The sequence below is a fragment of the Spermophilus citellus genome, assembly GCF_964194105.1.
Source record: "Spermophilus citellus genome assembly, chromosome: 9".
In the NCBI taxonomy this organism is placed as follows: Eukaryota; Metazoa; Chordata; class Mammalia; order Rodentia; family Sciuridae; genus Spermophilus; species Spermophilus citellus.
In genome coordinates, this window is record NC_138191.1 from 17,421,226 (window position 1) to 17,430,939 (window position 9,714).

Below are 9,714 nucleotides of genomic sequence, written 5' to 3' on the forward strand. Positions count from 1 at the left end.
TGTTCAAGTGGACCTGGGGTTTGTTTCAATCAGGAATGGTAAAAAAAAAAAAAAAAAAAAAAAAAAAAAACTGTCACAAAGGAAGAAGTTTAGACACAGACCCTAGAAACAGCAGGCATGGTGCACTATGCAGGCCTCTTGGCAGTACCAGGGTTGGTCAAGAGGCAAAGCAGAGGAAAGGAGAGCATGACCCAGAGCCTTCCTTGGAGAGGGAATGGGTGAGGTGCACTGATTAAGTCTAGGATGGCGTAGTCTGAGTAGCTGCAGTGGGTCTGGGGTGCTTGATCCCCCCCCAAGCAGGGAGAGTCTGGGTTTGGGGTGGGAGTTTCATAAAGGGGATAGTTGGGGGTCTGGAATTTGGATTGGTTGGTTTGCATATTAAAAGCATGCTCCCAGGTGGAGAATCATCTGCTATCTCTAGGAATCAGCTATCTCTGGGAGGAGAAGTCTCTCAAGGGCCCCAAGACCTTAAACCACACAGAAAATAAGAAGATAAGGTCACTACAGAGATTAAAAATACAGCTTCCACAGAATTACAAGGCCAGTGAGGAACAGAGCTGGGATTCAAACTGAGGTGTCCTGTCTCTAATCCAGAGATCATTCCAAACCAGTCCAAGGCTCTGTTGCTCCCTTGAAGAGAAGAGGATGTCCAAGAACAAATCCACTAAGTAGAATGACCAACTTTCCCATTTTATCCAGGGACTGACAGGTTTCCCACGTCATGGGATTTTCAGGGGTAAATCCAGCTGAGTCCCAAGCAAACTTCAAGGGTTGGTCCTCCTGCTCAGGAGTCAGGGGGGCTCTCTCTCCACCTTTACTCCCTCTTCCTTCTCACAGGGGTGACCACCTAAGGAAGTCTGTGACCTGGGACAAACAATTGGAAAGAAAAGCAGGAGAGATGGAGAAGGGATTTGAGAACCGTGTGAATGACGTCATTTCAGTCTCCTTTATACCCGAGTAAAACTCCACTGTGAAGATACATCACATTTTCTGTATCCATTCATCTGTTGATGAGATTACAAAATCCTGTCATTTTGCAGGAAAATGGATGGAACTAGAGAACATTATATTGAGTGAAATAAGCCATTTCTTTAAGAATTAGCTATCTCTAGGAAAGTCGAGAACCACATGTTTTCTCTCATATGGAAGCTAGAGAGGAGAAAAAAAAAAGAAAACCCAATGGGGGTGAATTTCATGAAAATAGAAGGGAGATTATTGGAAGGGTGGAGAATGGGGATCAAGGGAATGGAGAAAGGAAGGAAAGGGGGATCCTGGAGAATGAAATGGACCAAATTATGTTATGTGCATGTATAAGTATATCACAGTAACTCCCAGTAACATGTATCATTATGCCAATAGAAACTAATTAATTCTAAGTTGTTGCCCAAGCTGAATAAGAGTCTATAGGTAGCCTCAGTTTTCTCTTCTATCCCTCCTTGACTTAATTCTCAAATGCTTTTCAGATCCTCTAACAGGTGCTGGGAAGTCATCTCCTCCAGGAATACCCCTGATCACCATCAGACTGTGTTAGGTAGTCTGTGTGCTCCCAATGTACAATCAATTCATCACAGAATTTGGTGTTGAATTTGCTTGTTTACTTACTGATTTTCTCCCCTACAACATGAGGGCAGTGGCTATATCTTCATGGATTCATTGGTTCTACAAAAACCAATGGATTGCCTCGTGTGTCAGGTACCAGGCTAAATAGGTTGTATCCTGGGGATACAATGACTCTCAAATCAAATCCAGTCCCTGCCCTCACTCGGCTTACAGTCTGTTAGATGAGGCAGATGGTATTCAAATAATCATACAAACAAAAGCAAAATCACAACTCTGTTGTTTACCATTTGTTTTGATTACCATGTAGAAAGTACTACCTAGGACGAGTACCTGATACGAAGAGAGCTCATAATAATAAGATGTACTCCACCTTTGTATCGATAAGTCAGATTATACTCTACTGTCATGTATAACTAAAAAGAACAAAGATTAAAAGTCAAAAAAAATAGAGAGAGCTTTTCATAGGGAAACCAGGGAAGCAGGAATGTTGAAGAGAAGCTTCCCCTTTGGAAGTGACCATAGAGTAGAGATTCTGAGGCCAAGAAGGCGTTAAGAAGAAGGCGAACAGGGATGAGGGCTGGAGAAGCTCTGGACCTTGATTTTAGGAAGGAAGACAGCATTTTGTAGAAAACATTATCAACAGTGGTGAGGTTGCCTCAGAGGACATTTGGCAATGTCTAAGGACATTCAACCATGTTTGGAGAGAGAGAGAGAGAGAGAGAGAGAGAGAGAGAGGGAGGGAGGGAGATGTGTATATCTATATATCTCGCACAATTTTGGTGAGGGGGAGGTTGGTTGCTACTGGTATTTAGAAGCTGACAATGCTAATAATGACTTAGAATTCATAGAACAATCCCCCACAACAAAGAGCGATCTGGCTCAACATGGCCATAGTACCCCTGCTGGTAGCATAGAGAGCAAAGGGGAATGCAGAGGAACAGTGTGGGCAGAGTAAGGGGACCCTGAAGGTCTTAACGGCAGAGTAACATAATCAGATCACTGTTTCAGGTAAGACTCATTGAACTGTAGTACAGAAAACAGAATATATAAGAGCAAAAGTGGAGAGATCAAATAGAGGACGATTGCAGTAGTCCAGCTGACACATCCTGATGTCTTGGACCAGAATTTTAGTGATGAAGACAGAGAACTCTGAATTAATCCCTCAACCAATTAGAAGGTCACATAATAGAGGACTGAAGCAGAAGGAAGTGCCTGTTTTTTTTTTTTTTTTTAACATGTGTTCCTGGAGAGGTGGTAATTATAGTTACATGCATGTAATATCTATAGTAGTTCATTTAATCCTCACGACTCTAAAAAGGAAACAGAGGTAGACCAGCACACTCAAATAAGGGACCTGGCCAGTACCCACTCAGGAGTTCTGTCTGTATCTGGTACTCTACCTGGCCATGTGGCCTCTCTGAATAATGGTGCTGTTACTCACCTGGAGAGGATTGGCTGATGGGGGCTTTATAGTGCTGGGAAGAATACAAGGACTTTTGGGTACTGAAACTCCACTCAGTCCCTGTTAAACTTAGTTTTTCCTCTCTCTTCTACCTCCCCCAAGGGCCTGGGGAAGCAGAAGCCATTGCCTGCAAAGAAACACAGGTTCTGGGAATTCAGCTGTCAGAATGTCTGTATCCAATCAACAACAAACCAACAAATTAAAAGAAGAAAAAGAAAAAAAATGAGGAGGAGGAGGAGGAGAAAAATAAGTAAGAAAAGAAAACAACAATAACAACAAAAATCCCAAGGCCCCCACTGCGTCCTACCCACCAGGCCTCTGGAGGGCGCTCTTTATGCTGGAGAATCATGAATCCTCCTACCGCCTTCTTTCTGCCGGGGAGGATAAACTGAGGAGCCCAGCCTGAGATTCAAACAAAACAAAACAAAATCAGCTCTTTAAAAATTCTGCCTAGGGCTGGGGATGTGGCTCAAGCGGTAGCGCGCTCGCCTGGCATGCGTGCGGCCTGGTTCGATCCTCAGCACCATATACCAACAAAGATGTTGTGTCCGCCGAAAACTAAAAAATAAAAATATTAAAAAAAAAAAAATTCTGCCTAATTTTATGTGGCCACCAGAGGTCCCAAGTTGGATAATGGACCCCACTTTGCTACACAGGCAGGCCCTGGGGCTCAACTATGTCCTGTGATAATGAGAAATCCTGGTCTGTTTGTGGGCTGGGGTTCCACTCGGGAAGGCTGGTTTTTGTTTGTTGTTTTATGAAACGGTACACACAAGTCCAGCTAGGTCATGAGTAAGACCCAGGACAGAACAAAAATGCAGGGCCCTTATTCAAAAATCATTAAGAATTTCAAGACAGCAGCAGCAGAGCATTAGCAAATCCAGGGCCCTTCTGAGTGCCTGAAACAGCTGTGGTGGTGGTCTGGGGAACAGAGAAGGGGCAGGCCCCCCACATTTTCCCTCTGTTGCCAGCCACCCTCATAGAGGGAGCAGCACATTATGGAGTGCAGACTCTAAGAGAAGCAGGTCAGCCCCAGCAGCAGTCAGCAGCAGCCCCGTGGGCCAGAGGAGGATTCCCATTGGATGATGCAAGGGCAGACCCTTCTCCTGAGGTAGGTAAGAGGATGTGACCCCTAAAGCAGGGGAGATGAAACTTCTCCACCCCTCACCCCACACTCAGCTTCCAGTAACAACTCCCAATAGCTGGACCACCTCCCCAGCCTCCACCTCAGGACTTCCTTGCCCCAGCCAAATGTTGCTCTCGCTGTTCACTTTTCCTTCTTCACTGAACTAATTAAATGAATATTTCTCAAGTGCTATTATCTACCCGGCAGAACGCTAGGCCCTGCCATCAAAATACTAAAAGTCTTCTTTACCGGATGGGAAAATAACTGCTACCCTAATTTATCCTCCATTGCCTCCTTCACCCCAAATCCTGGCTGTACCAGAACTCTCCTGTGTCCCTAGGACCTCTCAAACATCCAACTATAAAAAGACCTGCTCTAGAGCTCTGGGAAGGATTAGCCCTAATTGGCTAAAAAGTCTCCACATTTAAGACCCAGGACACCTGCTTAACTGTTGTAGAAACAGAGTATAATAGCCAAAGAACCGAGAGAGAAAGATGAAAGGCCCCGGGACTGGAGTGTTTCAGAGAGGACAAACACACACACACACGTGCTTTGGGCAGCATTGTTTGCAGAAACTGGAAACAATCCAACTGTCCATCTTGTGAGAATGAATTAATAAACTCTGGTTAATGCATCCAATGAAACAATCCAGCAGTGACAAGGAAAGAACCAGAACACAGATACAGCTCAGAAGCAAAGTCAGGGGAATGAGAAGCCAAGTTGCGGGTGAATATCCAGTGTGATGCCATGATAAAAAGCTGAAGCCAGAAATACAGATCTGTGCACTGTTTATGGTGCTGTATCTACATATATTACCGTATCACACACATAAAGAGATGTAAAGTCAAACATGGTCCGGAAGGAGACCCACTATTGTCTGTGAGTAGGTAGCCTTGAGAATAGCAGAAGGGGTTTGAGGAAAGATGGGATTTTTCCACATTAATTATATCATTTTATTCAAGTGACCAAACATCTTCTCCTGTTAAGGGTAAATGATGGAATAGTTTCTATTTCATAAATAACTAATATCTGCTGAACACTGATTGTGTGCCAAAAGGGCTGTAGGAACTTTGCAGGCATTAACCCACTTGATCTTTTAAAACAATCCTGTGGGGTTGTTCCCATGTAACCTATACCCTCATAGATATGGGAAATAGAAGCAGGGAAAGGTTAAATAACTAGCTCAAGATTATGCCATGAGGTGGTATGGGGCTGAATGGGGCTCACATGCAAGAGCAGCGCCATCCTGCATGCTGCCAGGCACTAGACTGAAGGTCTAATGAACTCATTTATCCTCACAGCAACCTCACAAGATGCATGTTCTTGTCCCTACTTTTCAGAAGAGCATGGTGAGGTACAGAGTTGCAAAACACCTACCCCACATTGAGCATTGGTAGGAGATCGTGTTGGGCCTTGAACCCAGATGGTTCAGTTTCTAGCGTGTGCTCTTAACACCAGGCGAAATCAGTCCTAGAGATACCATCCATTATAATATTCTCAGACAAAACACTGAGAATACTATAATGGATGATACCTCTACGACTGAAATGCTTCAAAATTTAAATGTTTTAATTAACATAAAAAACTAGATTGCAAGTAGAAGGGGGTTCATCACTGATGTTGAATACTGTGCAGACAATAAAAACCTTGGAAACACCATTGGGTGTGATGTGGAGGAAGATGTGGACACTTTCCATTGACCATTGGGGCCATTGCCCCTCATCTCCCAGCATACCCCGGGCTCACCTTCACTGCTACCTACTGTGGTTTGGAAGTGTCCCTCAAATCAGTGTTGGAAGCTTGATTCCAAGTAGTGTTGGGAGGTGGGCTCTAAGGAAGATGATCTGGTCCTGAGGGCGGAGCCCAGGTGAATGGATTCCTGTGGACATCATGAGAGTGTGTTGTTACAAAGTTAAGTTCAACCCACTCAGCCCTTGGTGCTTTGTCTCTTCTGTACGTGTTTACTTGTCTGCTTTTCCACCATGAGAAAATGCAGCACAAAAGCCCTCACCAGACTCTGTCACCATGCCCTTGGACTTTCCAGCCTCCAGAATCATGAGCCAAATGAATTTCTTTATAAATTACCCAACCTCTGATATTCTGTTATAGCAACAGAAAAGTGACTAAGACACACTACTCCTCACCACCGGGCTCATTTGTTTCTGTTGGCCTCTTCCACAGATGTCGAGATCCTTGAAAGTAAGTCTATTTTGAATTTGTCTTTGTACCCCCGAAGCAATGCCTATTAAACATATATAAATAACTGGTGTTGGATGAATGACTAAGGAGGCTCAAGAAAGAAGCAAGTTGTTTCTTATTTCCACCATCCACCACACCTTGATCCGTATAGAGGCCAATGCCTCTACTGATCCTCACTAAGGGAAAAATGAGGCCTGCTCCAGAATGACCAGAGCTTAGATGCAGGGGTCAGGATGTAGGACAGTGGAGGAAGAAGAGGGGACAAGAATCCACCCATGTCGGCTCAATGGAAGTTGATGCCGTGGTGGACAGGTGCCAGTTTGACCTGAGCAAAGCTTCAGGAGCATGGCCAACCAGTCCTGGGTGGAAGGATCGTGGGTTTGATTGACAGTGAGTGGCTGTAAGACGAGCATCCTTCTGAAGATGATGCAGCACCAGGAACGAGTTTTCTCAACCCAAACAAGACTGCAGTGGTGCCACAGAAGCTGCCAAAGAACAAGAAGTGACTTGTATGAACTTAGCCTTGAGGTATCTCCATGAGAACGTCCCTCCCCTCCAAAACAGACAGCCAGCTGCTTTAAATGATGAATGCTTTAAAAACACGTAGACACAACACATTTTGTTTCTGTTTCCTAATTTAAATCTTTTAGTAATAAATAAGCACCAAAAAAAAAATTATATCCACTTGGCTTGTCACAGAAAAAGGGCAAAGTGAAAATATTCTCCAGAATGAGAAACTGGCTGGGATTTCTCAGGAATGTAGAGTATTTGGCTCTTTGAGCCTAAAATTCTTCATTCACTAGCTTATGTTTGAATGTGATTAGTTAAGCGTTTGTCTTTAGTTCTGATTTTGCTCTACTGCCATCATTTCACACTTCTCAAAGACTTAGCTGTGTCCTGGGATGCAAGGTGACTGGAGGTATGGGAAAGAAAGGGCAAGAAAGATGAAATCAGATGTAAGAATTCCATACTCGACTTACCACATTCCAAGAAGCGTTTTGAACAGATGCATATGAAGTCTGTGGATGTCAGGAATGTACAGATATCCCACTCACTGATTCTCAAGGTCTATTCAAACTTTGGATAAATTTTCGAATTAACTAGTTATCTGACAGTTGAAAACTGGGCCACCCAGCGGCACACACCAGGGTCTTGATGACGCTGTTCACAGTCTTCTCAGCCATGACAACTCCGACACAGTATGACTTCTGATCTTCAAAAGTATAGTGCTGGAGGGTCATTAATCCTAATTCTCCACCAGTGCCTTCATCCTCAGAGAAACAGAATGTGCTGTGACTGTTGTCTCTTAGTTATCTAATTGTTGAGCTATTCCTTAGACAAAGGGAGGTCTTTATAGCTTACTGGAGAACTTCTAGTCCACTATGTTAATTAAGAAAAGAGCCCTCTCAGAATATCTTTAAGTCATTTCCCTCTCGTCAAACTAGACGAAAACAAGCCTCCAGGTTGTCTTGGGCTCCTCTCTCTCCCTTACCTCCCACACCCAGCAGGCTGCCAAGTGCTGTGAGTCCTGCCCTTACAACCTCTCTTACATCCGTCTCCACCCCTTCTCTCCTGCTGCTGCTTCCCTACTTAGCCTTCTAAGTGGTTTTCTGGTTTCCTGTCTGTCCTCCTCCTCTCTGTCTCCACATTCATCTCTGGCCAGTACCTGGGACACAGTCATGGCTTAATGAGTACTCACCAACTCTGAATCTCTGACTCTCCGTCACCTTATTCAGAACTCCACAGACGCCCCGATCCTGTGCTTGAAGCCTGATCCTCTCCAGGCCCTCCTTAATCCAGTGCCACCCATCTGCCTTCATGGGGAAGCTCACATTAGAAGGCTAAGGAGGAGGCAGGAGGTCAAGTACCGATTTTTGCCACACCTATATCACAAACTTGTTGTAAGGCTTAAAGGCAGAATCTGGGAAAGCACACAGCATTACATGCAGCAAAATAAATATGCATTTCCTCCTAATTTCTGATGGCATTCCCTGCTAGCAGCTTCCCACAGAGTATGCTCTTTCATATTTTTAATGAATGGATGCTCATCTCGAAGGCCCACCATTGTTAACTAGAGAAAGTCATTTGTAATTTGTTAATAATTGTACGAAGGCTTACTGCTAAAGTTGTTTATTACTGAAGTGGATAAAAAGCTCTCGTCCTTCATCATCAGTTTTTGAAACTAGTGGAATTATGCTAAGCACCCTTAAGCCTCAAATACTCCCAAAGAGGAGGACTAACATTGTTAGGGTGCACCTGGCTTGGTATGCGACTGCTAAGCTGCATTTTATGTGGATCCCTGCTATTTCTCCAGAAAGTTGATAGCACATGGAATGATCCACACCCAGCCCACATACTCATGCTTCAATTATCTCCAGGGATAACAGGATGGAGAAGTGGGTGGAAAGTAGGGGGTTTGCCCTCTCCTGGAAGCCCTGTTCCCTGTGACTCCTAGGAGAAAGGGCTGCAGAATGCCTGCTCATCTATTCCGGGATAACTAGGATTCTCTCACCACAGTAAGCACTGAACAGCCTCAGAACCAAGTTTTGTTTGGTTTGAGACCGTTGCTAGGGCTATCATGATGCAGACTGTTGCCTTAGTCATGGAGTGTCAGGGTCCTCGGCAGGAAAGTTCTTCAACAGTGACTCATCAAAAACTCTTAAAAACGTCCAGGGAATTGTCATTTAAAGTAATCCTGAGAGCTCTGGGCCTAAATAGAAAAGCATCCTCTGGAGGACCAGAAGGAAGCAACTTCTGCTTCTGTAGATGCACGGTCCAGAGGAAGCCCTGGGAATGACTGGCAAAGGGTGCAGAAGCCCCTGGAGCAAACCCTGGGAAGATCCACACCACCAGTCAGCCAATCAGCACCGAGTTCTAATGGTCTAGATTCCTGGGCTCTTACCAGGTTACTTGCCCTGTTTTCCTTCCTTTCTGCATTATTTCTTCACTGGGGATTCCTCCACCCTTCCCACGCCCTCCTCTCTGATTCTTTGAGGATAACAGTTGTAATCTCTTCCCTACTTTTCTTAAAACCTCAGGATTTAGATATAAAAATTTTTCCTGAGAATGGATTGTGCTAATCAAATTTCTCACAATCTGCTATTTGCTAGCTAATTGTACTCTAATCTAGTGTCAAGATTACTGGAAAGAAATTTTTTTTTTCATTTCTGATGGTGTGTGTGTGTGTGTGTGTGTGTGTGTGTGCAATCACACAGGTGTGTATTTTGTTTTATATGTATATGTGTGTATATGTATATATATATATATATGTATAAAGAGAGACAGAGAAACAATATACATATGTATGGATGTATGTTACTCAGCTATGACTATGACAAAATACCTGAGATAATCAGCTTAAAAGGAA